The sequence below is a fragment of the Sinohyriopsis cumingii genome, chromosome 5, assembly GCF_028554795.1.
Source record: "Sinohyriopsis cumingii isolate HCF-2022 chromosome 5, ASM2855479v2, whole genome shotgun sequence".
In the NCBI taxonomy this organism is placed as follows: Eukaryota; Metazoa; Mollusca; class Bivalvia; order Unionida; family Unionidae; genus Sinohyriopsis; species Sinohyriopsis cumingii.
This window is the reverse complement of record NC_142965.1, coordinates 7,282,761-7,310,523: the sequence shown is the minus strand read 5'-3', so window position 1 is coordinate 7,310,523 and position 27,763 is coordinate 7,282,761. Positions and strand designations below refer to the sequence as shown.

The window sequence follows — 27,763 nt, the reverse complement described above, 5'->3', positions numbered from 1 at the left end:
CTACGAAAACAAAATCGTTCTAAAATGTATAGACTATATAGTAACTACGATGATATCCTGTGGACAGGTGATAAAGATTTTTAAATAAGATACGTGGTAAAAATAAGAATATTAACCACAACAAGAACTCAGTACGTCTTACGACGAATAGATACTTACCGTCAGGTTGATATAACGCAATTGATGTTGGAATTGGGGGAGAGAGGGGGAGGGAGGAATAGGTATTACAGACCGAAGGGTCGCGTAGCGCAATTGCGAGCTGATGCCATACCCATACCCCCTCCTCGCACCCCACAACAGCCATATTTCAAAGAAAATTTCAAATTCTATTTCAAATATTTCAAAGAAACCCATATAACTTTTTTTTTAAAAGAGAAAAGGGAAGAAAGGAAGAAAGAAAAAAATAAAAGAATTTTGTAATTTAATTTTTTTTCTTCTTTCTCTGAAAGAAAATTCTAAAGACATATATAGGAAGGGATACAGGGAAAATATAAGGGGGAAGTAAATGGCGATGACATCATGGGGCTAAGTCACAGGGCTCAGTGAAGTGCATAGGCCCATCATGAGTCTTTGAAAACACCCAATGTAGAACATAAACAGACAAAATAAAGACACAAATACATACTGTATAACACTTAGTTTAAAACCCTACTAACTTCTCCCGCACTGCATGGTTGACCACTATAGAATAATGTGGTCTCATAAATACGTTTGGATCTTTCAATAAAGCATAATCAGATAAACTAAATAAAAGAGGCCTAACGCGACCCAGGAAAAACACACAGAGAATAAAGAAGCGTGAACCTTGGATCGAGCGTAACCTACCTATCAACATCTTTAAAGACTATTATGAGGAACGACACATATTATCACTCGAATAATAAAATAGGAAATTATTTTTTTTAAACAAAGTCTAAATAGTACACCATTCCATCGTCAAAATTAGAAAACCATAAAACAAATTAAAAGATACAATATAACATCATAAAGGAAGAAATACAACTGGGAAAGATATTTGATCTATACTTGCTGTCTCAAACATAAAGAAAATATAGCATACACACAATATAACACCATTACATATAGCAAACACTGAGACCTAGGCGACATATAGCAAAGGTTACAAAACATTTCAAGGGAATGAACTTCGAGCAAGGTGAGGGAAACCAGACTCGGACGAACAACCCTTTAGATAACACTATGGAAACATAAATACCCCATCAAAAATTCTAAAAACTAAATTTTTTATATAAAATTTTGTTTTAATAAAACGTAGAACACATCTGAGGGGGAAATACACAAATATAAAATACTTTTTATTTTTTTTGGGAAATGGGGGCATCTGTCCGTTGCCCCCCCCCACTCCCAAAAAAGTGTGTGTGTGTGTGTGTGTGTGTGTTATTATACCCATTACATTACTTGCAAAATATATATGGTGCTGACATTTTCGGCAAGAGGGAGACCTACCGATATTCTGCATATAATTATTTTAATGTTTTTCAGAGCGAGAGTATTGGGGCCTGATCTGTTCAATATATTTCTCAACTGATACAGCAGGTATAATCAGAGGCGTAGCGGGGGGGGGGGGGGGGGGAAGGGGAGTACATATGTCCCCGGGCGCCAAGGTACAGGGGCGCCAAAATGAGGCTTACAACGTTACATTATAATAAGTAAACAAGGGTGATATTCAAAAATGTGATTAAACGGGGAGGGGGCTGGGGCGCCAATTTTATAGTTCGTCCCCGGGCGCAAAATATCATAGCTACGCCTCTGGGTATAATAGAGACCCCCCCCCCCCCCGAGTTTGCCACAGAGCGCTCGTGTAATATACGGTTTAATACAAAATACATGATTGTGGGCAGGAATATACAAAATTTGGTCGATATACATGATCGTTGGTATCTATTCAAACGAGGGCCATGAAATACATTAGCAAATTCCTACAGTATTTTAAGGCAGGCGATTACGAATTATTTAAACCACGTTTTTCATCTGTCACAGATTTTATAATCATTTTGAAGTGGCTGCTTTATCTCGAGAAAAACGAGCGGTAAGTGTTATACAAAACAAAATCTTAATAGCAATTTGATCACTTTTGCGTCATTTGACAGTAAGAATAGTAATAAATAGAGGATAATTTCTTTTCCTACGTTAGGCCTAATACCTGGTATGTTTTTTAGTGTGGTACACACACAAAAAACAACCCCAAAACAACACTAACAACATTTTAAAAAACCCACAAAAACGAGTGCCGTGCCGAAGCCACGGGCTAAAATGCTTTATTATCATTTTTTTTTATTTATAGCATCAATCACAAATTGAAATATATACAGTATTAGCGTTGGAAAAGAAAGTTTTCTTTTTGTTATATTTTTTTTTCTCACCCTAGCGAAACACTTTCTGCAAATGACCTTAATAAAGAAAAATAATAAATTAACCTAAACCACTTTGAATGTCGACCGTATCTTTTATTTACACGGCATCATGCGCGGAAGAAAATACCAACTGAACCGGGATTTTCAGACAGCAGATGAATTGAAGTTGATTCATTGAACATCATTAGCAATTGTACAATCAAACAGATGCAACAATGAAAAGTGGAACTATGAAAAATCGAGAATGTTAGATTTGCGAAGGATTTATTCCGAATCATTGTCTGCTAATAGAGAATTCATGTCAGTTGCTGTGTCGGCGATGCCCACACAGCGCGCCGTCCAAATGTGAAGTTGCGTTTTGCTGACAGACATAACACTGTGCCATAATTTATCTGATGGCATGTAAAGAAGCTGCTTAAATTATAGTATTTAAAAGTTTCTTCATTTTGTAAGAGCTCAAGAAATTAATTCTGGTTTGAAAGACAAGATGACGGTAAAACTCAGAAGACGTAGCTGTACAGTACCGTTGGTGTTGGAGACGTCATAATAAAGGTAACTGCGTTAACTTCGCTTTTTGTTTGGTAATTTGTTGGATATTATCTTTTGCTGATCTTCTTTGAGCTTGGAGTAAATTTTACATTCTGAACATTTTTATTTGCACTTATCTGCTTAATATGTATTGCTGGGATATCATATAGAATATGAAGTCAGTATAATGGTACTATATTACATATTTGAATGATAAAAGACTGGTAAATGATACAATGATAAACTACAAAATAAATAATTTGCCCAATATCCCAAATATGTTAATTAAAACAAACATTGAATGTAAATTCAGATATAATGAGCAGTTGTAAGAAGTAAGAAATAACATTTTATCCATTGAACCTGTTATGTGTTATCATCATCAGTTTTAAAATAAACACATGGAGACAAGTTTGCTTAAATTCTAAAATTAACACACACACACACACACACACACACATATGGTATTTTAATCTAATACAGAAATGGTGACATTGATATATGCAGACCAATAGTTTTTTTCTTCTACAGATATAAATTAAAAAGCCTAATTCTGAGAGTTTCACCTACAACATTCATGATGGGAAAGGGCCACTAATTAAGAGCTGACATATGTGGAAGAAAAATACCATCCATGTTGAAAAGGGCTAGAGGTAATGTGAGAAAACATAATTTATCAATCTTATTTAACATTATTGTTGATATTTTATCTCAACTGGTCAAAAGGCTAAGTGGGTTTATGTAATGGTCCAGAGTGTGTTATTTATTTCACATCCCCTTCTGTCTTTCAACAGTAAGAAATTAGCTACTTTGGAGTCCATAGTTCTGATCAATTTGTTTATATAAAACTTGGTTTTGGGCTTAAATCAACATCTTGGATAAATCTAATAATGAGCAAAATCCAAGTATATACATGTGATCATGTATAAGATTAGTTGAGTTTTTTAACCAGCCTAAAAGCCATACTTCCACAATATAGGCTAAAATCATTAAGTTGTCCTTGAAGTTTGATGAGTGTTAACCATTAATAATAATAAGGTGATCTTTCATCTGAGTATGTTACCACCGCATGCAATATTTATACATGTAGTGCAGTTTTTACTAAACGTAGAATACATGCTTATATAAATGAGATCTAGATTGAAGAAGTGAAGATGCATACAAATACATGAGGTTATAACCACTACTGCTGATTCAAGTTTGATCATGCTTGGCCATTGGGCTTATAGAGTCAAGTTTCACAATGATGCTTATTATGAGTGTGATAAAGGTATGGTAGTGAAGTGACCTTGCATCTGATTGACAGAGTTTCTTATGATTTGCACAACAGTGTTTATGATCCAATTTAGATCTGACTTGTTTAATTATTTGCTTGTATGTCTGAGGCTATAAGCAAAATCTATGCATATAATGTGGTGGTTCTACATCTCACTAGCCATTCTTGCTACTGCTCTTAAAACTATTTCTCATTAATTTCATCAGACTTGGTGAATAGATTTATCTCATCAAGATATAGCAAAAGAGCAATTTTGTAAAAAAAATATTCATTCATATTAAACTCAAATTCTGCATCTGATTGGTTGACCTTGCAAATACTATAAGGGCTCTATTTCTGACAAAAAGATTATTTTGATCTAATGTAGCAGAAATGCTTATATGATCAAAACATTGAACATATTTGATGACAAATAAGAAATAGTTTTTCATGCAAATTTGATAAACATTGATAAATCGGTTCATATCATTAAAAGCTTGGAAGAGTTTGATTACATGTGAGACCATCACATATTAATCATTCTTTATTTAGAGAATTATTTTTGTCAGGATTTAGTAAAATATGTAAAATCAATATGGACTGGTTTTGTTATGTACAGCAACACTAGTTGTTTACTGAGTACTGAGGGAATTGGAGTAAGGCAAGGGTACATTGCAGTAGGTAACCTGGTTGACTTGATAACAGGATTTTAACACAAACATTTTTATCAGGAGTCTAGCATACTAACCATTGATTCACTGCAGATCCTGCCCCCATTAGTTACCTTTTAATACATAAAGCATTTGGGTTTTTATGTCACAAATCCCATAGGGATTAAAATTAACATCATAGGTCTCACTGGATAGTTTCGTATTTTGACATCACTCTAATTTTTAAGGTAGAAGGCATGAACCTAATTATCACAAGCCTAGCATTTATAAATTTACACATAAGCTAAATCTATAATGTGGTTCAGATTTACTTTGAGTTAGGCATGGAAATAGGTTGGCTTGTTGGTGACTGCCTGTCACAGTTAGATGAGCATTGGAGATCATATGCGTAACTTAGTCTGCAAATGAGCTGCCGACTTTTATTTGTGTCTGCTACAGAGGTAAATATAAAAAAATCTTGATGGTAGAGGGGTGATGAAAAGTATGCTAATTTGTTATAGTACTAGTGAACTTTATTCATGCATAAGGCACATACTGATTCTTTTAGTTGCCTTGTCACAGAAAAATATTGAAAATAGCTATTTCTAGTAAAAAATGAATGTAAAATGTACCTGCATCCTTTGACCCTACCAGAACCAAACTAAAAGCTCAAATTTGTGCAGCTGCTTTTGCTCATCACAAACATAATTGGGAGTATAACTGCTAACCCTACCCTCTAGCACACATTTCATTCATTCATTGGATTAAAGTCACGTGCACCTTTCGGTATGTGCGACTGTTTAGTTTGTACACGCTTGTGTACTTTTTGAATTTAGCGATTAACTTATACAATGCCCCCAAGCAAGCAAGCCGAAGCCCAGGTGCCCCAAAAGGTCCCGCCCAGGCTCTCATCGCTGCAACCTTCTCCATCGTTGTACTCCGTTGGTGGTCTGTTTCTGCATCCTGCATCTCCTTCCTCTCTCATTTCAGGCAGTAACCGAAGCACACCAGCAGCAGTATTATGAAATTTTCGTTGCAATCAATGCCCAGTTCCCTATATTTATTGGGCTATTCCTGTACTATCTTGCCAAACATGTGATTGTCACATACGCTTCAGATATTCCTGAGTTGTGAATTTTCCTATCTTTTGTAAGGTCTATTAAATTTTGTGTACTTTGCGTACTTGAATTTTCCGAAAATTTTTTCACATCTAGTAGGCTTTTAGTAGCCCTTTATTTTGTTTTGGAGATCTCAATTTGGTTAAGTATTTCGTACGTGTGGCTTTAAACCAATCAGTGTGTTTCAGGGCCAGTAAGTTGTTGGTCAAAAGAGGGCTTTCGTGGGTCAGAATGAAAGCCCTATGTGGTAAAATTTGTTTGTAAAAAAAGAAAAAAAAAAGAAAAGAAAAGAAAAAAAAGGTGGGTAGGGAGTGTGTATGCTATATTTGTGTGATGGCTATAGACATTTTTGTTCGTTTTTCTGCTTTTCCCACATATCCCGACAACACACATTCACGCTCACTTTCTCATTCACACTTATAAGTAGATGTGGGGGGGGGTGGCCTTATTTCTTTTGTTTGATTTCGGGAAGGCAATTCTTTTCATACTGGGGGGTGGGGGTGGTTTGTTTATTTGAGGCATACTCTTTTCATTGTTTCTGCCTTCATTCCCCAAGGTCTGCAAGTGTCCTGTTCTTTCTTCTTTTACTGCCTTAGGACGTTTAACTTCATCCTGTGCCTTTTCCTGCTCTTCTTTATTTCAGCTCTTTCTGCCTTATCCCGTGTCCGTTTCTATTTTGGCCTTCTCGTCCTTTTGATACTGCCATGTTCGCCGTGAGATGTTTTCTTCGAGGGAGGTGGTTTGATTGCCTTTGTTTCCCTTCGCTTTGACCACTTGGCTATTTACCTGTTATTTTTGTTTAGCTTAGCTATTTGTGATTTATTTTAATGTATATTTTTTTTATTTTTATTTTTTTATATTTTTTTTTATTTTTTTTTGATCCTACGGGACCTAGCATGCTGTTATAATTCCGAAACAGTGATTTTGTAATATTTTGTCCTTATCTGGTTTTTATTGTTCGGGTTATGATCGGCTGTGCCAGTCTGTGAACCCACGATACCGAGCCGGCCGTCACAATTCCCAAACAGTGATTTGTAATATTTTGACTGGTCTTTGATTTACTTTTTAATATTTTTTTTTTGTTTTTTTTTTTTTTTTTTTTTCCTTTTTTTCTTTTTTTTTTGTTTTTTTTTGAACCTACGGGGCCTAGCATGCCATTATAATTCCAAAACAGTGATTTTGTAATATTCGTCCTTATCTGGTTTTTATTGTTCGGGTTATGAGCGGCGGTGTCAGTCTGTGAACCCACTAGCCCGAGCCGGCCGTCACAATTCCCAAACAGTGATTTGTAATATTTTGATTGGTTTTTTTCTTTTTTGGTTCGATCTTTTAGGTTTATTGGTTTTAATTTCTTTACATGGTCTCTCTTTATACCCAACCCTTCATTCGGTTTAGATTTGTCCCCTTTTGCCTATTTTGTTAATGAATGTCATGATGTTATTATAGGTCATTCCTATGTTATTGTTTTTTGCCACAAGTAACTCCGGGTATGTCCACCGTTCTCCTATTTGTTCCTGTTGAGATTTTAGTTCGGCCCTTTCCTGGTTGTATTTGGGGCATATATTTATTAAGTGTGCGATTGTTTCTGGAGTTGGGCAGTAGGGGCAGTTTTCGGTTGGTCCCCTTTTTGTGTGTTTCCCTGCGCATCCTGCCAATAGTGTTTTACCTGTTCTTATTCTATTTATTATTGTTATATCGTATGGATTTTTGAAGGTCGGACTTTCGACTTTTCTACTTACTTTTTTCATCATCGTGTGTATTAGACTGTTTGCATCCGATTTTTCCCATAGCTCTTGCCACATGTCATTGATCTTGTCCCATTTTATTGATTTCAGTGACGCTGTATGCTATATTTTGGGCTTTTGGTTCGTTTGTGGCGTTTTTTGCTTCTGCATCTGCTTTGTCATTGCCTGGGATTATGGATGTGAGAGGGTATCCATACGAATTCAACGTGTTTGTTGTTTTTTTCAATCTCTTTAAGTAGCGATCTTGCATGATTAATCATATTAGGTCTGCTCTTGGATTGGTCTGTTGCTAACGATTGTAGTACACTGTAAGAGTCGCTTAGAATGACTGCCTTAGTTGTGGGGTATGTTTTGACGTATGTTAATGCCATTAGTATTGCCATGAATTCTACCGTGTATATAGCGCATTGGTCTGGGAGTCTTTTTCCAACGGCGACATCTAATTTTGGGATCACTATCCCTGCTGCAGTTTTATTTGGATTTTTGGTTTTTGATCCATCTGCGAAGATTTGCGTGTATGTCTCGTATTTGTTGTCAATGTACGTTAGTATTGATGCTCTTAGTCCTATCGGGTCATTTTGTTTTTGTCCTAGTTTACGTAAGCTAAGATCTATTTGTGGTGTGGGACAGGTCCACGGGGGGTCTGGGTAGTACCTTATTTTTTCTGGGTTGATATTTGCGATTTGAAATTTCCTTTTTAATTCTATAATTATTTTCCCACTAGGTATTTTTTTATTTTTTCCTTTTGTATCGAATGGTTTGTCGCATGCTAAGAGGGCTTGTAGCGTGAGGTGGTTGGGTTGGTGTATTGATATTCGAGTCGAGTATCGCAGCATCAATTCCTTCCGCCTTAGGTCTAGCGGGGGTTCTCCTACTATTATTAAGATATCTTGTGTGGGGGTACCATTTAGGACGCCGGTGCATACCCTTAGCGCTTTTGATTGGACTGTGTCTAGTTTCTTTAGTAACGTGGCGTTCGCCGCTCCATATACCTGGCAACCGTAGTCCAATTTTGCTCTTATAAGTGCTCTATATAGGGTAACGAGTGTTTTTTGATCAACCCCCCAATTCACCCCTCTGAGGTTTCTGTGGAGGTTGATGTCTCATTTGCACTTCGTTACGAGTTCTTGGATATGAGCTGCCCACGTGAGTTCGTGGTCGAATACCATACCTAGGAGTGTCGCTTGTTTTTCGAATTTGATGGGTACCCCCTTTAGGGTTAAGTTTGGAGTGGGTGGGGGGTGGCCACCTCCCGGATTGAAAACTATGCCTACTGTTTTTAGAGGTGACAATTTAAATCCCCATTTATCTGTCCAATTTCCTATATCGTTTAGTCCTTTTTGTAAGTGCTTGGTCGTTTCTCTGCTGGCTGGGTTGCCAGTTTTCCATACGGCGCTGTCATCGGCGAATTGGGATAAGTCAAGGTGGTTGGGTTTTACCGCTGTTTCCAGGTTGTTTATCATTATATTAAATAAAGTTGGGCTGATTACGCTTCATTGTGGCGTACCATTTTCCAGTTTGTATCGTTCGGAGTAGTCTTGTCCTAGTCTGACTTGTATCTTTCTATCGGTTAGGAAGTTAGCAATAAATTTGTATATATTGCCAGTTATTCCGTATGGTTTAAGTTTACTTATCAGTCCCTTAGTCCACATTAGATCATATGCTTTTTCCATGTCTAAGAAGATGGCTGTAACATATCTGGATTTTTAAAATTTTTCTCTAGATGCTAATTTGACAGCGGTTTCTAGTCTCATGAGTTGGTCTATTGTGCTTCGGTAGTTGCGAAACCCACTCTGTGTATTAGCTAGTAGTCCTTTGCTTTCTAAATGGTATTTCAGCCTGTTGTTTACCATAGTTTCCATTATTTTACATATATTGTCTGTTAGTGATATGGGCCTGTATGATTTTATATCGCTTGAGGGTTTTCCAGGCTTAAGAATCGGGACCACTACTGCCTTTTTCCATCTTATAGGTATGGTACCGGTTTCCCATATTTTATTAATGAGGTTAAGTGCAATTGTGACAAGTTTTTTGGGTAGGTTCTTGTACATTTCATACCCCAAAGTATCCTCCCCGGGGGATGTGGTCTTTTTGCCGGCGAGGGCCTTTCTCCATTCGGCTTCTGTAAACGGAAGGTTTAGTGGGCCGTCATTATTTCCTGCTTCCTTTATGTTGTCAGAGTTGCTTTCCTCAAATTGCCTTTTATGATTTTTAAACTTATCCTCTAAGTTGGTATTGCTACACATGTTGGCGAAATAGTTTGCGAATAATTCTGCCTTATGTTTGTTGTTTTGTCCAGGTATGTTGGGGGTTATTGATTTAGTTTTGCCTCTCATTTTTTTAATTCTTTGCCACACCTCCTTCGATTTTGTGTTAATATCTAGTTTTGAGCAGAATTCTCTCCATGAGTTTTGTTTAGCTATCATAATAGTTTGTTTGGCAGTTTTTTCCTTTTCCTTGTAGTAGTTAAAGTCCCTATTATTTTTAGTTCTTTTGAATTTGTTTAGAGCTCTTTTTTTCTCTTTAATTGCTATTTTACATTCATTATTCCACCAGGGCACCGTGGGTTTGGGTGCTACTCCTTTAGTTTTAGGAATTGTTTCTTGGGCCATTGTGTTAATGGTTTCTATTAATTTGTCATTAAAGGTGTCAATGTCCCGGTGATATATGGTTTCTGGGTCGATTGAGTCACCTATCTGTTTGAACCTAATCCAGTTGGCCTGTTCGTATTTCCATCTTGGTGTGAAGGACGCTTTATTTTGAGGTATTCTAATTTGTATTTCTATATTTATAAGGTAATGGTCACTTCCCATAGGGTCGCTTTCATCAACTTGCCAATCAGAAATGCCTGTTAATCTTGGTGTGCATAGAGATAGGTCTATTGCGGATGTGTGGCCTGTTCTGTCATCTATCCGGGTGTGCATTCCGTTGTTTAGAAAAACTAAGTTGCATTTTTGTGCCCATTTTTCTACAATTTTTCCTTTAATGTCCGTCTTTTGACTCCCCCATAGTTCATTGTGCGCATTGAAGTCCCCGCATATTACCACCCATTCTCCACAGTCTTTAATCATTTTGATTGTTTCGTCTGCACTTAAATTGCGCTGCTCATTTGTTTCATAGAGGTTAACGATTAGTACCTGCTTAGTTTGAGCGGTTATTTTGACTATCTGTATTTCGAAGTCATTGGGCGGTCTACTATCTGTTAATTTATGCATTTCTGATGTAATTCCATCTCTAACAAAGGTTGCTAACCCCCCTCCTCTTGCTGTGGGGGATCGATGCTTTAGGTATTTGGTGTTGTAGCCTATGATGTTTGGGATACGTGAGGTATCATTTAGGTGGGTTTCCTGTATGCATATAACATCTGGTTTTCTTTCCTGTTCAAGTATTTTGTTATTTAGTTGGTCAGCGTGGGCCCTAAGGCCGCGTGCATTCCATTGCCATATTTTGATTTCTGCTCTGGAATCCATCTCTAGTGCAAAAAGTCTTTATAGTTTGTTTAATTTACTGTTGTTTTCGTTTTATGCGTGTTTCCTACCAGTGAGGGTGCTACCTATTTATTTTGTTTTTGGTATCCTGATTTTTGTTTTGGCCTGCTTATAGTTTACCCCATGGGAGATCATATATTCGACTATTAGGGCTTCTCTAAGAGCCCTGGGGCATTCTGCATGGTTTGGTTTGTGGTTACCACTACAGTTAGCGCAGTGCTGATTGGTGGCGCTACATGTTTTCCGGTCTGGGTGGTGAAGACCACATTGATTGCACCGGAATAGGTTTCCGCAACTCTTAGAGTAATGCCCCCAATTTTTGCAGTTGCCACAGAACCGTGGTTTGTTTTTGAAAGCAAAAATTTTTTTAGCCTCGAGTTTTTCGGCTATTTTGATAGTTTCTGGGGTGGCGCCCTTAAAAAAGAGTACCACTGCAGTGCTATCCTTTCCCCTTCTTGTTTTTAGGCGGATTGCTTTCTCTACTTCCTGTCCTTTACTCCTTATGTAGTCTACTATTTCATTGGTTTTATTTTGAGTTGATACGTATATGACTCCTTTGTTGTGTGTTTTTGGGGGGTTTGGGTCTATGTGTTGTTTTGTTCTGTTGTGTCTAGTGACCTGAACATTTATTTGGTCTATTCTTTCAATTTCCATATATTTGGCAATCTGTTGTTCAGTGGTGCATTTGATTATCAGCAAGTCGTCTCTAGTGCTTTTAAGCGTGAATTCTCCTTGGTGATGTTTGTTCAATTGCCATGCTATGGTTTTAAAGGCTAACTTCGTTATTTTGGAATTTACTCCCTTGACGAAGAGAGTCAGTTCAGCGGGGTGTTTCTTGTTTTGGATATTTTGCAGACTGGTCTTTTTTCCCCTGGTGTTTGTCTCTTTAGCTGACTTTGTTTCGTTGTCCATAACCGGCTTGCTGGGTCTTGTATTCTGACAGTTAGTGTGTTCCTTATTCTTTCTAACTGGTATTTGGGATTTGGTTTTCCTATTATTCTTACCTTTTGTTGAGTCGTGTGTGACTGCTTTATTTGTGGTAGGGTGAGGGCGTTCTGTTTCATCTAGTAGGTTCTCAGTTTGAGTCCCCTGGCTGCTAGTGTTTTTAACCAGCGTGGTCTGGGTTGTTTTTGTGCTTGTTGAGTATTGTTCCTCAGTTTGGGTACTCATGTCGGATGTAGTTTTGCGGTTACTCGGTAGATTGTCCACATTCTCGTTTACGCTTGGTGACAGGTAGAGTCTACTCATCGAGTCAGTTGGGGTCGAGTTGAAAATTGGCGTTAAGAACTGTATCTGTCGTTTTTCTCTTAGGGGGGATGAGACTGCTTCGGAGTAAGTTTGCCTTAGTTTATCTGCCTTTAGGTTGACCAGGCAGCTGAGATAACTATTTGATGATGTGACATTAATTTTGTTGTTATCCATCTTGAGTTTCTTTATTTGATGTAAGGTATATATGACAGGATATTTCTTTAGTTTTAATCCTGGGTTTGTTTTGATTTCTTGCAATTTATTTGAGTTTAATTCTAGCTTAAAGCTATCTGTCTTAACTATACTTTGTTCTACTTAGTACTATGAAAAAGCAACAGCTGTAAGGGGATATGCAAATAGCTTTTATTCTGATTTGTGTAATTAATTATTATATTACTATTATCCAATTTAAACTTATTGAAAATTATTTTCTAGCCAAATGGTCAAAGTAAAAGGTTTTACTTACCCCGATCCAATTTTCTTTTTAAGATCTTTAGAGTTTTTAAATACAGCCTTCTAATTATACAAGTTTCATTACATTGGTCAATAATTAGTCACATGTGATGACACTTGTAACTAATCAAACCACAGCAACTGAGAGCAGACTAAGCACTGATATTTATATGGTACAGTGGCAATATACAGTCTGTCTGCCGCAACACATGAAACAAACTGGACAAATCTGAAAGCCTTGAATTTGACTTTATTTATCTGTATGGTAGAACAGAACCTGAGTTGAAAAGCTTTTAAAGAAAGACCTTGATATCAAACCTAATAATAACTGCAGGAGTTATATTATGGATAATTAACCATTCTCTCAGTTTCAAACTGGGCATTCCATCCTATGGGGTTCTAAATGTAAACCAAGTGTAACTGATATCCTAATGAACTGTAAAGACCATAGCAGCACAACAGCAGGGGACCAGGTATGTCCAGATCCAGAAATCACAGACCAGTTTCAAACTGATGATGAACCACATAAAAATTACACATCTGCTAGAACTTATGTTATGAAGATAACTTAAATTGCATTATTATTAATCCTCCTCCTCACATTCATCATAATTGAGATGCATCATATATGTTTTATTGTAAAATAGTTCATGCAACATAATTCAGTGAAGACCTTTGCTGCCAATTTACCAGTGAACCATTTGTTTCAATGAACATATTTTATGTTGTAACAAGGAGCATCATTTAAACATTATGATACACTTATCATACCTGTATATGAAATCTTAATACTAACACTTATACTTGCAATACTACTACTAATAAAAACACCTGCATTGATAATTTGATTATGTTCAATTGGACTTGTATCGAAATGATCACCAGCTGTATGAAAAGACATATTTTAATATATAGATATTGGATGGAATACTAGTTACCACAATTGAATAGTCATATGATAAATGATATATTATTTTAAACAATTTATATTTGCAGTGAAACATACTTTTACATTATTTTCACTTAAATTTCATTTATAGAGCAGTATACTCTGCATTCATTAAATTACTGAAATGGTTATAATACAACAACAAATACTGCAACTTCCAGAATCACAAAAATCAAAAGATATAAACAAAAACTTCCCTACATGTATCAACAGTTGTCACTTAATAGACAGAACTCTGAAGATTTAGAATAGGATGTTAACAAATTAGGTATTCAAGTTAAAAAGAAAAAAATACCAAGTAAGCTTACTACCAAAAAATCAAACAATAACAGTGAATTTTAGTACATTCCCAGGAAACAGAATATATGATTTTTCTTAACTTGATCTGATACATCTTAAATCTATAGAAAATGATTCATATTGTATGACTAAAATATTATGTAAACAAAAATTCCATCACTTTTTTCAGATGCAACATGCATACCCCAACCCATCCTTCTTGATCATAAAGTATACCAGCATTCCACTATAAGATGGGGAGCTGTAGTGGCTCAGTGGTTAGCTTTCTGGACCTGTGAAATAAGGTAGGTTCAAATTCTACCATCAAACCAACCTGGGTTAGCTACCATGGTGTGTCCTTGGGCAAGGCACTATACTTAAAGTGCCTTGGCACTAAATAACTTACTTGTGTTGGTTTACCATAAAAGGCCAAACCAAACACAAAAAAACAACAACTTTAAAATATGAGTTGTGTCAATACTAAGTAATTGAAAATCATACTGAAGAAATGTTTTTGTTAATACAGATTAATGGATCTAAAAAATCTCTTTCTTCTGCAGGAGTTTAAAATGTTAAGTTAAAAAGGTCATGGTACACATTGCTTTGTTCGTACACATCAGGCTCCGTAACCCATATCCAACTAAAAATTTTAGTAGAGTCTGAATAAAACATATTTTAATCTGGATGATAATATTCTTTCTCCATTCATATATTACACCACCAAGATTGATCCAAATAAGATTACATTTTACTATAACACTGAGGATGAGTATGCCTCTTAACAACTTACAAATGTGGAGAGAATGGAGTTAAACTGAACTTTGATTTCTTTTCAACCATAGCACAAGATGATCATTTATTATGAAAAAACCTGAATAAAGTTGGAGTTCATAACCATGACAGTCTTGATACAATATAAATTCAATATATTATTGTTGTCTTGAGGTATAGTTCTGTATATTACAATCTCACACAAGATCAGGGTATATTTTAGTACCATACAGTTAATTCGGGATTGTATTAATACCTATTCTGGTGAATGAACATTAAATAAGATTTACTATTTTGGAACCAGTTGCAATAAAGTTTACTAAACAAGAGAAAATATGACTTTACTATAATATCTAAAATGTAAAATCTGCAAACAGAATACTTGCTTGACTTTACACTTCAACTATATCATAATATTTATTTGAAATGAATTTATACAAATGACATTAAATTTGGTTTCAGGCTGGTAATGACAATGGTAGTAGTGAATAGGGACGGTCTAGGGACTAGGGAACTTCCATGTTAAAAAGGGTATATCCACTCTGGGGACTATGTAATTTAACATGGGAGAAAAAAAAAATATCCATTCTAGGGACAAGGGGAATTTAACATGGGAGAAAGAAAAAAAACTATTCACTCTAGGGACAAGGGAAATTGAACATGGGGAATAAATCGTGGGACTGTCTTGGGACTAGGGGAAATGGAACAGGGTCGGGACCCTATTTTAATAAGGTCCCGACCTGATGGGTCTATGAAAATGGAACAGGCGAAAATTGAAACAGGGAGGGGTCTCTATTTTTTTATTATTTTTTTAAACAAAAAAATAAAAAAAGGGGTAGGCAATTGAAAGTCAAGATCTTTTCGAGAGATAGGAATGGCCCTGAAAAGGGCCTTTGGTTTTATGTTAATATACCCTTAACATAAAGGGCATCTGTGACATCTTCTTCTTGACCTTAGGCTGTGCCTGACTGCAGGACCATAGATTAAGACTCTTTTGAGGCATCCTTGATGCTCCACATAAGATTCTTCGCATCCACAGGCTGGTGTCTGTCCTGTGGATAACTGTCCAGTTGGATCGGACATACATTGATATGTCCGTCCGGAACATCATCGAAGACACAAGCGTTGAAGATTGTACATCGGTCCACATGTTGGGGTGCTGAGTAACAGGTGAAGGAATGCAGTGAACTGTACTTATTTATAGGGGGAGGAAGGATTGAAACGGATTGAGTTTGTTGACCAATCCAAACACGCGTTACAAAATTCAGTCAGTCCACGTCCAATCCGAAGAGAGCAGTCTGTGACGTCACATAGTCTATATAGATTCGCTAGCGCCTGTGCGTAGTCAATCTAAGCGACAGTTTTTCAACATGACGGAAACTCAGAAAACGATCAGTTTGGGTGCACTGATGGTGGAGACTACCCAAGGGAACCCAGACTTACTTTCAGAAGAGGTGAATTGGGATTTTGTGGATTTTTTTACCTTGCAAGAATTTGTTCCTGAACCTTCGTCACCTTCTCCTTCATTACCGCACATGGAAAATTTTAGACAGAGACAGAAAGAAGAATTGGAGAAATTTATACAACAGCAAAAGGAAGCGGAACAAGCTTTTCTCCTACAGCAACAGCAGCAAGAAGAAGAGGTAAGAAAAAAACAAGAAGAAGACGCAGCAGCAAAGAAACAAGGGTGTCAAAATCAAACGGTCACGGTACTGTTAGACATTTTAGTTAAGAAGTCTGAAACAGATGTATCAGACTTCTTTATTACGGCCGAAGAGAATACGACCTTCCCAAGCTAAACACTCCAACCCTGTGACTACGCCTACTGCACCATCCTTAGTGATTTCAACGAAATCATCATCAACAGTACGCAGTCCAGAAGTAGGCCTTGGCCATGGCAAAGGCTTAAGACAGTTAAAGTTGATTGTTTAAACTCACCCCTTACACCAAAAAAGGCCCTTTTCAGGGCCATCCACATCTCTCGAAAAGAGATAGGCTTTCAATTGCCAATAACTAAAAAAAACCATTTTACCCAATAGTACCTGTCTGTGTATGAGTGTGCGTGAGTGTAGGTTCTTATTTTAAAATCAAAACCCAAAGACACTTACCTTTTATAATTAATTTATTCTTTTATAAATATTTACAATTCACAATTCACAACAGAGCACTTTAAAAAGTTCATAGACTTATTCTGTCTCATTGTTCACTCTCTGTTTTTTTAATTTCTTCACCGTCATAGTCTTTTCCTCCTCTTCCTCCTCACTTTCTTCCCTTCTTTTCTTCTCCTGTTTCTTTTTCTTCACCTGTCTGTTTTCTTCCTCTTCTTCTTCCTCTTCCTCTGAAGAATCCCTCTCTTCTTCTGACTCCTCTTGTTTCTTTTTTGGGCAGTCTGGTGACCAATGTCCTTTTTCTTGACAATAATAACAGGTATCTTGACTTTTGTCTCTTCTAACCCCTTTTTTTTCTTTTTTGACGGTCTGGACACTCTGAAGACCAATGCCCTTTCTTCTGACAGATATAGCAAGTATCTTGACTTTTATCTTGAAAGGAAGGAGAGTAGTCCCTCGGCTGGTCTGAAGAGAATTTTCTAATGACCCCTCGCAAAGCTCTGATGAAACGTTCAATCTTGGTAGTCTCTTCCATTGTTGTGCTCAGTTTGAGAGTGAAATGAATAGTGAAAGGACAAGACACATACCCTTTATATACGCTGGTCTGCTATGACTATAAATTAATCCATGGTGTTTAAACTTTAGTCATTTGACTTTTTGCTCTCGAGATGAAATGATCCAATTCATTTGAGAAGAAAGAAGAAGAAAGTAAGAGGCAGAAACGTGATCTATCGCTTCGTACTAGGGCTGAAGTCTTGGCACAAATTCATGCCAGTGATTTTGAAGAGGACATGAGTGAACCAGAATCCAAACCCTCTAAACAAAGTTTACCACCCTTAGTCAACCCTGAAAAGTACTATGACATTCGAGAGACGGAAAAGCGTCCCTCTAGAAAATTTAGAACTACGGCTTACAAATACACAGTGAAGTTTAAAGATTTCAAGTCTGAAGTACTGTTAGAGAAAGCAAAAGGGTTCATCACCGACATGTGGGATTCTTTGCTCACCACACTCAAGCGACAATGTCAACCCAAAGAAGATGATCGCTTGAGACTTTCCATACAACATGACGGCCTGAAATCCCCTGTTTGGATCGAGTTTAGCAGCCCTGCAGAATTGACCACTTCCAAAGTCATGGACAAGATTCAACACGTGCAACAATCTAATGACCAGTTTGACATCACCGATGGAAAAGCCACACTGGACATGACCCACGTCTCTCCTCCTCAAGGGACCGGACAATGCAAAAAGACCTTATTGGTCAACAACCTTCGCATTACCAAAACAAGTCTTGTCCAAATTAACAATTTTCAAGACCACATGTGTTTAGCCCGAGCCATCGTGGTGGGATGAACCTATGCCGACAAGAACGACACGGTAGAATGGAAAAGAGCCTGGGAGAACATTCGAAAATCGAACCGAGCCAAACAACGAAATGAAGCAGAACTTCTGTTACAACAAGCATGCCTGTCCAAAGACACATCCTGTGGCATTCCTGAGATGCAAAAATTGCAAGATGCCCTAGCTCCACGATACACCTTGAAAGTGCACCCTCAAGAAGTGCGCGGGTCTCTGTTGTTTCGAGGGAAAGACTTTAAGGATGGAAAATACATTCACCTCTATCATCACGATGACCATTTCGATACCATTACCACTATCACTGGATTCCTGGGATACAAATATTACTGTGAGAAATGTGACTTATGATGGTTATAATAATCGAGAGCAACACAAACATTGTGGATCGAAATGCTCAGGATGTTTGGCCTCTCAACCCTGTCTGAGCGAAGGGCAAGAACCAGTGCATTGTCCTGCTTGTCAGCGCACATTTGTCAGCCCTGCCTGTTACCAACAACATCTGAAGATGCAAGGTTCACAGAAGAAATGTGCTTGTCAACTCCTGAGATTGTGCCCAATGTGTGGACAAGGTCTATGTATCAACAGTACCAAGGCACACGTATGTTCAGGAAAGAAAAAATGTCACATTTGTCACTGCATTGTGGACTTGGAACACCAATGCTACATACAAAAATACCAATCCCAACCAGAGAAAGAGGATGGTCACAAGAAGAAGAAAGGCAATTTCATCTTTTTCGATTTCGAATGCATGCAAGAGATCAGTATTCACATTCCTAATTTCTGCGTGGCTCATCGAGCGTGCGAGAAGTGATTCAAGAACCTATCTTGAGTTATTGCCCTCACTGCAGTAAGATTCCTGGAGGGCGTGAAAAAATCTTTCAAGGACCGAACACACTAGCCGATTTCACACAATGGGTCTTAGACCCCATCGACAAGACGTGGAGCCAAGAGGACATCGAACATTATTATGGAGATTGTCATTGTCATGCCACGGTGATGGCTCACAATTTCTCCGGATATGATGGACAGTTTCTTTTGAGATGTTATACGGAACGTGGCATCGAGCGTCCTAAAATCACTTTGAACGGAGCCAAAATCATTTTCATGCAAGTGGGACAAGTGCAGTTTAAAGATTCGATGAGCTACTTAGCCATGCCTTTGAGTCGAATGCCTAAAATGTTTGGAATGACAGAAATGGCTAAAGGGTACTTTCCACACTTTTTCAATACAGAAGCCAATCAACACGCCGTTCTACCCCATTTGCCTCGGGCTCACTATTACGACCCTGACAACATGCGTACCGAACGAGAAACTTTCTACGCTTGGTACCAGGCTCACGCCTCCGACCCTTTTGACTTTCAGGAAGAAATGCTAAAGTATCGTCGTTTCGACATGGACATTTTACGGCGATGCTGTGGAAAATTTCGAGAACTGTTCATGGAACACGGAGGGGTTGATCATTTAAAAGAGGCTTGCACCATTGCCAAAGCGTGTTCCTTAGTCTACCGACAACGATTCATGCTTGAAAACACTGTGGCTGTCATCAGTCCTCAAACGACCAACTATGTCAAACGTCAATACTCGGTCAAAGCCCCATGCTGGTTGCATTACTTGTGCGACAAGGAAGACAAATGGATTCAGCATGCCCGCAACGGACAGGGCGAAAGATCATCGGAATGCATTCGGTCAATGGCTGGGACTTAGAAAACCCCAAGATCATGTACGAGTTTAACGGTTGCTTATTTCACGGATGTCCCGTCTGTTACCCTGACCGCAGCACTAAAAATCAGTTCTTTCAACGAACCATGGAAGACTTGTACCAGGCCATTTGTCAGCCACGCCTAAAGTTAGAACAGGAAGGATACCAAGTGGTGGAAATGTGGGAACACAAATACAATCACTGTTTGAACACCGATCCCGAGTTTAAACGCCTCATGGAAAGTTACCAGTTCATGGACCCCCTGAACCCAAGTAATAGTTTGTACGGAGGAAGGACCAATGCCACCTGTTTGCTGTACCAAGCTGACGAAGAGAAAGGAGAAGAAATCATATACTTGGACGTGTGTTCACTGTATCCCTACGTGTGCAAATATTGTTGCTTTCCTGCAGGGCACCCACAATTGTTCACCGAACACATCGACCTAAAAAACATTCGACAATACGAAGGCTTGGTCAAGTGCAAAGTTTTGCCTCCCACGAACCTATACCATCCCGTCTTACCTCGCCATTGCCAAGGCAAACTTATGTTTCCTTTGTGCCGTACTTGTGCTGAAACGTGCAACCAAGATCAACCTTGTCATCACACCCAGGAAGAACGGGCCTTGACGGGGACATGGGTCAGCGTAGAATTGTTCAAAGCTCTGAACATGGGATACCAACTGTTAGAAGTGTACGAAATTTGCCACTTTCCCAAGACACAATAATTCCACAAGGGTGACCCCACGCAGAAAGGCATTTTCGCAGACTACGTGGATGCCTTTTTGAAACTGAGCAAGAAGCCAGTGGCTATCTGTCCTGGTGTCACACTCCCGAAGACCAAAAGACATTCAGAGAGAAATTCTGGGCACAAGAAGGCATTACTTCAGATCACATTGAGAAAAACGAAGGCAGGCGATCGTTTGCCAAAGTGATGTTAAATTGCTTGTGGGGTAAAATGGCACAATGACCGTGTTTACCCAAGACGGAGTATTTGACCGAACCTTCCCGCTACTTTCAGATGATTCATGACAAAGCCAAATTCATGAAACACGTGGACGTCGTTCGTGAGGATTTGATCTTGGTGAATTACGAAGAAGATCTGAACTTTGTAGAAGATGACCCCTTTGGAAATGTCATCATTGCAGCTTACATGACAGCTCATGCTCGCTTAAAATTGTACGAAGCTTTAGAACTGTTAGGGGAACATGTCTTGTACTTTGACCTGGACAGTTGCATTTATATCGATCACCCGAGTCAACAGCACCCTGACATCGAAGGAGACCGTTTAGGAGCCTGGACAGACAAGCACCCCGATGACAAGATTCTAAGTTTCGTTAGTGGTGGTCCCAAAAATTACGGCTACGAATACTGGGCCAAACAAGGAGAAGTGCACACGAAGTGTAAAGTGAAAGGACTTACTCTGAATTATCGTACCAGTCGAGTGGTCAACTTTGGCATATTGAAAGAAGCCTTGCAGTCTAGAGATAGTGACCACCTATCAACCCAACAAGATTGTACGTTTACCCACACACCACATCGTCAGTCGACCCTTGGAAAAAGTCTATCAAATCGTGTAGCAGAAGCGAGTGCGGCTTCCCACCCACTTTACTTTGCCGTATGGACATGTCGGTATAAAACATTGGTTGTAAGAGGATAGCCACCCACCAGAAGGATGACTTCGCCGCAGCAAGAATCGAGTGAGAAATCCAGTGAGAACTCCAAGTTCAAACCCTACCATTTTCCAGTCTTCTTACCTGACTATTGTGATTGTGCCCGTCGATTGGACATGTTTCAAAAATGGCCTACGGATAGGGAAGGATTACCTTCTTCGTATGTTTTAGCTAGAACAGGATTTGTCTACTTCGGACCCGAGTCAGGATTGGGATACGAAGTACAGTGTTTCGCTTGCGGACTGAAGTTACGAATGGATCTATGTATCTACAAAGATTCAGCTATTCTGGAACATACTCGATGGTCTCCGCACTGCCCTTACCTTTCAATGGCCTTTCCACCCATTAAACTACGGTACAATTATGACGGTACCTTAGAGACGGTACCTTCCAAAACTAGACGTAAACACATTGCATCCTATTTCATTGTTGTTTCTTTTCCACATAATAGCTTATTTTTTATAAAATGTTAAACTTTACTAATCTTTTTTCAAGATCACTTTAGTTTGCAAAAATACATCTTGTCATTTATTGGCATTCTACATTGAATTTTGTAAACTAGCTATAAACCTGACCTAATTACTCAACTGCTGACAGAAACAGTCTACAGTAAATGTATTTCATTTCTATAGCTCGATGGATAAACATTACATCTTTTAAAGCTGTGCACAGAATAGGCCGACATATCACGAGTCAGGAAAAAATGGGGGTGGTATCCCCTGTGTCCAGAATTAATATCATTTTGAATAGAATATTCTAGTGACAACTGCCTCTTTTCAAATGGTAAGCATTGCTTTTTTTTATTTTCATCAATCTGTCAAATTCGGTATGCATTTTGCTTTAATATTTGAGATGGAAACCTTAGGTGCATAGAAATGTCAGACAGCATTGTACATCATGGATGGTGTCCAACATACTTTTATGATCATAAAACAAAATCCCATTTTTTAGTTATGGCCACTGATTTAAAAAATATTCATCCAAGCTAAATATAATAATAATAATAATGAGGACTTTGTATAGCGCCTAATCTTTAGAAGCTCTAAGCGCTTTGCAACATTAGACAACATAAAAACATACACAATGATATGATTACAAAAACAAACACCATGAAATTAGAAAACATAAAAAACATGCTGAGAATATTTAAGGTAGTTAACATTATTAAGTCATTAAGTTTGTTTTTGTAGTCAGAATAAGTAGTTTTGAGAGCACTCTTGAATGGGATCACTGCGTCTTTGTGTCTAAGTTCAGTGGGCAATTCATTCCATGTTGCTGGGCCCTGGTATGCAAAAGAATGCTGTCCATGTGACTTTGTTTTCATAGTGAGAATAATGAGTATATGATTGTCGGAAGAGGAGTGTAAGTATCTTGCTTGTGTGTACACATAGGTGAGGTCGGATAGGTATGTTGGACTAGAGTCTGTCAGTGAAACGTAGCACAGAGAACTAATGTTGTGTTTGATTCTGGATCGAATGGATAGCCAGTGTTGGGTACAGAGCAGCGGGGAGGTGTGCTCTGATTGTGGTACTCTAAGTATGATCCAAGCAGCTATGTTTTGAACTTTTTGAAGTCTCTGCAGTAGATATTAAGATGAACCAGACAGAATTGAGTTACCATAGTCCAGTCTTGAAAGCAGTAATGAACACACAAGTGTTTTAGTGGCATCAACTGAAAGATATCTGAGAATGGAGCTGATGCGTCTCAGCTCAAGATACGCAGCCTTGCATATGTTCATGACATGTTGGTGCAATGTGAGAGTACTGTCCAGAGTAACACCTAGGTTTTGTACTGATTGTGTGAATTTAATGTTGGTGTTGCTGATATTTATTGTGTGAGGTAAAGGATGTGAATGAGAAAGTCTTTGATAAGTAAGTATGGCTTGATTTAAATTGTGTTTTTCATGTGACTTGCCAGAGATTTTTAAATGAATTGATAAAGTAACTTGAGACACATTTCAAAGTACATGTTTTAAAAATATTCCATTGATTATTGCTGGCATTTAGAAAAATGCAATGCATCCTTTGTTGTGAAACTTATTTTAAAACATTGTATTACTCATGCAGAAGCCTGCTTGAAAACTAATGGCAAAGCAAAGGCAAATGGAATGGAAGAGACCATATCAGAGATCCTCAAATATGCACCCAACCAACGCAGAATGATAAAAAACAAGGTAATCCAAATGACTCTTCTTTCATCAATATTGGATTCAGTTTCGTCTTTTAAAGCATAGTATTTGCAAAGCGGATGCATTTCTAAACTGATAACAAAATCAGCTTATCCTATTGCCCAGGACTATCAGAGCTAGAGTCCAGCTAACTACAATATGCATATATCTTGTCTGATCAGACAAGTGCCTCCATTTGGAATTTTTATTCACATGAAATATTTGGATGAAATAAATTCATCTTTGTGCAAATTGATTGCACCATCCACTTGCCAGAAATGACAAGTAAGTGCAAAGTTATCTTGTATCATGGCTTAACGATAGTAAGGGAAGCACAAGTGCAGTGAAGAAAATTTCATACATTTTTATAATGCTGATTAACATGACTTCTGCATATGTAACTAGTGCTGAGATGATATGACTTTATTTAAGCATTACAATTTTGTTTTAATTTGCAGGTGCCTGAGCAGAAGAAGTAATAGATAAACTTTACAGTGGAGTTGGAGACTGATTCTGATTCATAATCTTAATTAAATCTAGAAAATAAACATTGAAGTCATATTAAAATATCTGTTGTATTGTTTCCTTCTTTCATTTTTCTCTTAAAAACAAATGTCTGAACCTTTAGTCTGTAAATTCAGTGGATTCCTTATCAGCCCATCTACTTTTACTTTACACCATGCTACTTTAAAAAAAAAATGAATTATCCCCATTGGGGTAGGTCCCCCCAACCCCCCACCCTACTTTGTCAACTTACCTGCCACATTTAAATCTAATGGAAGGCCCTGCTGTAAAGCCTGTTAGTAAAACTACCCAACAAGAGGATTTCATACATTTGCAACTCCTAGATGGATGGTAATGTTTTCATTTTTGTAATGTAGATTTGGACATTCTTGCCACCAGTATGGAATATGTGTTTCAGAAACACAAGCAGCTTTCATCAGATTTGCATATAGGTTTTATATGTTGTGAGTATGTTGTAGGAAGTTTTTTTAAATAACATCATATGAGATGATGCCAGTGGAAATGGCAGAAAAGTGTCTGTATTGTTCACCAACTACACCTTGTTCTTACAAAATGTGGCTGTTACACATTCCCATGATGATGTCACTGACAGCCATCAGTGAGGAATGCCCCAACAAGCATAATACAAATTGCTTCCATTGTAATTGTTACAATTCCATTCTGACCACTCCGGTGTCCTAGTGGTTAGAGCGTCCGCCTCAGAAGCGGGAGGTCATGGGTTCAAACCCTAGCCAAGTCATACCAAAGACTTACAAAAATGGTATTAACAGCTACCTCGCTAGACGCTCAGCATTAAGAGGTTAGTGTTAGGACTGATCGGCCTGGTGTCAGGATAATGTGACTGGGTGCAACATCATACTACATGTTTGCAGCATGATGCCCCAGTGCTATACATCACTATAAACTGCCACACTGCAGACATCGTAGCAATATGACTGAAAAATTATTCAAGCTACGTTAAAAATCCAATCACACACACACAATTCCATTCTACGATCCAGAACCAACACTAATTCCGTACTACAGTTCTTGCATTTCAATCCAATTTTGCTTTTGAAATGTAGTGCCACTCAATTCATAATGAACCCATTCATTTCAAACACTCGCAAATACTTATTATTCCTGTCTACAACTGAAAAATATCTATATAAAAAAACGTGTAACTGTGTTTTATGCAAGGGCATGGAGATGCACAAAAACTTGCACCTGAAGCTTGAATAAAACCCCGACTGTGGATAAGACTTTACCCATCGATTACCCCAGCTTGGGGATAAATTCCGACCGTGGCGATTTATTATATATCCTATGACTGCTCCAGCTTGAGGGCAAAATCCAAGCACATCCCTAAAAAGATAACAAGTATAGCGGCTCTTTACCTTCTGTAAATGCCACTTGAGCTTCCTGATGCTGTTGTATCTGCCATTTGACAGAATCACGAATGTGGATATATTTCTTAATTGCCTCTAGTTGTTGAGCTAGTTTAGCTGTATGAAATTCCTTTGTGCAGACTCACTCATTATTAATATTACAACAGTGATTTAATTACACATCACCTGTCAGCACACCGATGATAAGTCAGTTATTTTATAACACACCAACAAGCTTGCCCCTTGCACCCCCCCCCCTTTTTTTTTTATTTGGGCACCTGTGGACATGAATCTGCAAGGCTCAAATTGTCATTTTTAATATAAGATCTCAACATTTTTAAGGCCTTAATTTTAAAGACATCCTTAAAACCCCCAAAAGGTTATCAACTGGATCACCAGCCTTCGTTTAGAGTAACAGCAAGTATATATATATATTTAGGTCTAAGGAAACACAATAAAAATGTTTGATTTAACAATGACATATTTGCCTCAGGTCTGTGATCCTGAAGTGAATATTAACTGTCCATTTATTTTCTTGGCTTTTCTTTACTAGGAAATTGATTATAGAGATTTCTGCAATGGTGAAGGCAATGTAAAAATTGGTTACTATAACATACTTTTTACGCCATGTTTGAAAAAATAAATCCAATGGAAAGGTTATAGTCTGAAAATCTTCATTAAATTAAGTTAATATAGGGGAAAAAACTTTAAGAGTTCATAAATATTTTTCAGTGCTGAATAAAGATATAACATAACACTTTCTGCTGTGATTTTAATAGTTTCTGAGAGCATGAAAAATTTCTAGAACTATAATGTATAAATGTTTTCAAAAGATTATATTAATATGAGGGAAAAATCTGTTATGAAATAAACTGACAAGATCTTGTATGAATTCATGTTATCTTTAAATATGATATTTGTGTGAAAATATCTGGAAGAAAAAACAAGATGGTGCCACTCACACATACAATGTGGTTGCCACAGTAGCCATATTAAGAAACTTTTTATCGTGTCTTTATTTTTTTAAAACTGATGATACATATGATCACCTTCAATGTGCAATATTAGTTATGTTAATTAACGAGTGGGCAATATTTGAATTTCAAAGATAAAAGTGTATGCCATGATCACTTTAGTAGGATGATTTGTCAAGTGAGGTTATCTTTTCTGTTTGAATAAATATTGTTAACTAAACTATTTTCGCAAGTTATGACATAAGAATGATTCAAAGAAAGAAAATTCATTAAATTGAACATATAAAATGTAATACTGCAACAGAGTCTAGATGAACTATTTCTTCAGAGACACAATCCAGACTCTGTGGCAGCAAAATTATCAAATAGGACACAACTAAGAGACAATCACATTTTCAGTCACAATGGTTTGACAATTATCAATGGTTTGAATTCATTGACTGTGAAGGCAAAGTGATTTGCAGTTACTGCAAAAAAGGTTCCCAAACTGTCACAGATTTTAAATTCTACCAGTGGACTTATAAGTGTAACTGACAAATTCAGGATTTAATCAAGCAAGTCTCATGATAGTATTATACCTAATAAAGCAAAATGTAGCACAGTATATTCATGACACTTAGGCCAGCATGTACAAAATATTCCTCAAGTTACAGTTGCTAGCACTCCACTAAGAAATGTCATTTTATAATAAATAAAAATGTAATGGAAAAAGAAATCGATAAAGTGATTGCACTCTTTAACATAGCCTACTACCTAACTCAATAATGAAAATGATTTGGTTCATTATATATTTGTGTTTTATGGAATAAATGCATACATCTGATTGAATTTTAGGCAAGAGACTGAACTTTTGGGTTAAGTTAAAATGTATGTGGAACAAATGCATTTTCTAAAACTACTTGTATCAGTGTGCATTGTGACTTTTCTTTAAGATAACTCTAAATGGTACTGGGTATATATCATTTTCTTCAACTGCACACTGTTGTCTTCCATTTGATTTGATGACTTACAGCTATACTGTCTACACAGTAGGCCTC

General features: G+C 37.5%; 1 long non-coding RNA gene across 2 annotated transcripts; it reads left to right on the top strand.

Annotated features, from left to right (window-relative positions):
* The first annotated feature begins 1,628 nt into the window (after positions 1–1,628).
* On the top strand, positions 1,629–24,429 carry LOC149798582 (uncharacterized). 2 transcript variants are annotated; one of them, XR_016420829.1, is made up of 5 exons: positions 1,629–2,927; positions 3,435–3,556; positions 14,279–14,393; positions 23,760–23,866; positions 24,319–24,429. It is a non-coding gene; the product is annotated as an uncharacterized LOC149798582 (long non-coding RNA). The 2 variants fall into 2 exon arrangements; XR_016420828.1 differs by lacking the exon at positions 1,629–2,927 and having other exon boundaries at positions 2,941–3,556.
* The last annotated feature ends 3,334 nt before the right edge of the window (positions 24,430–27,763 follow it).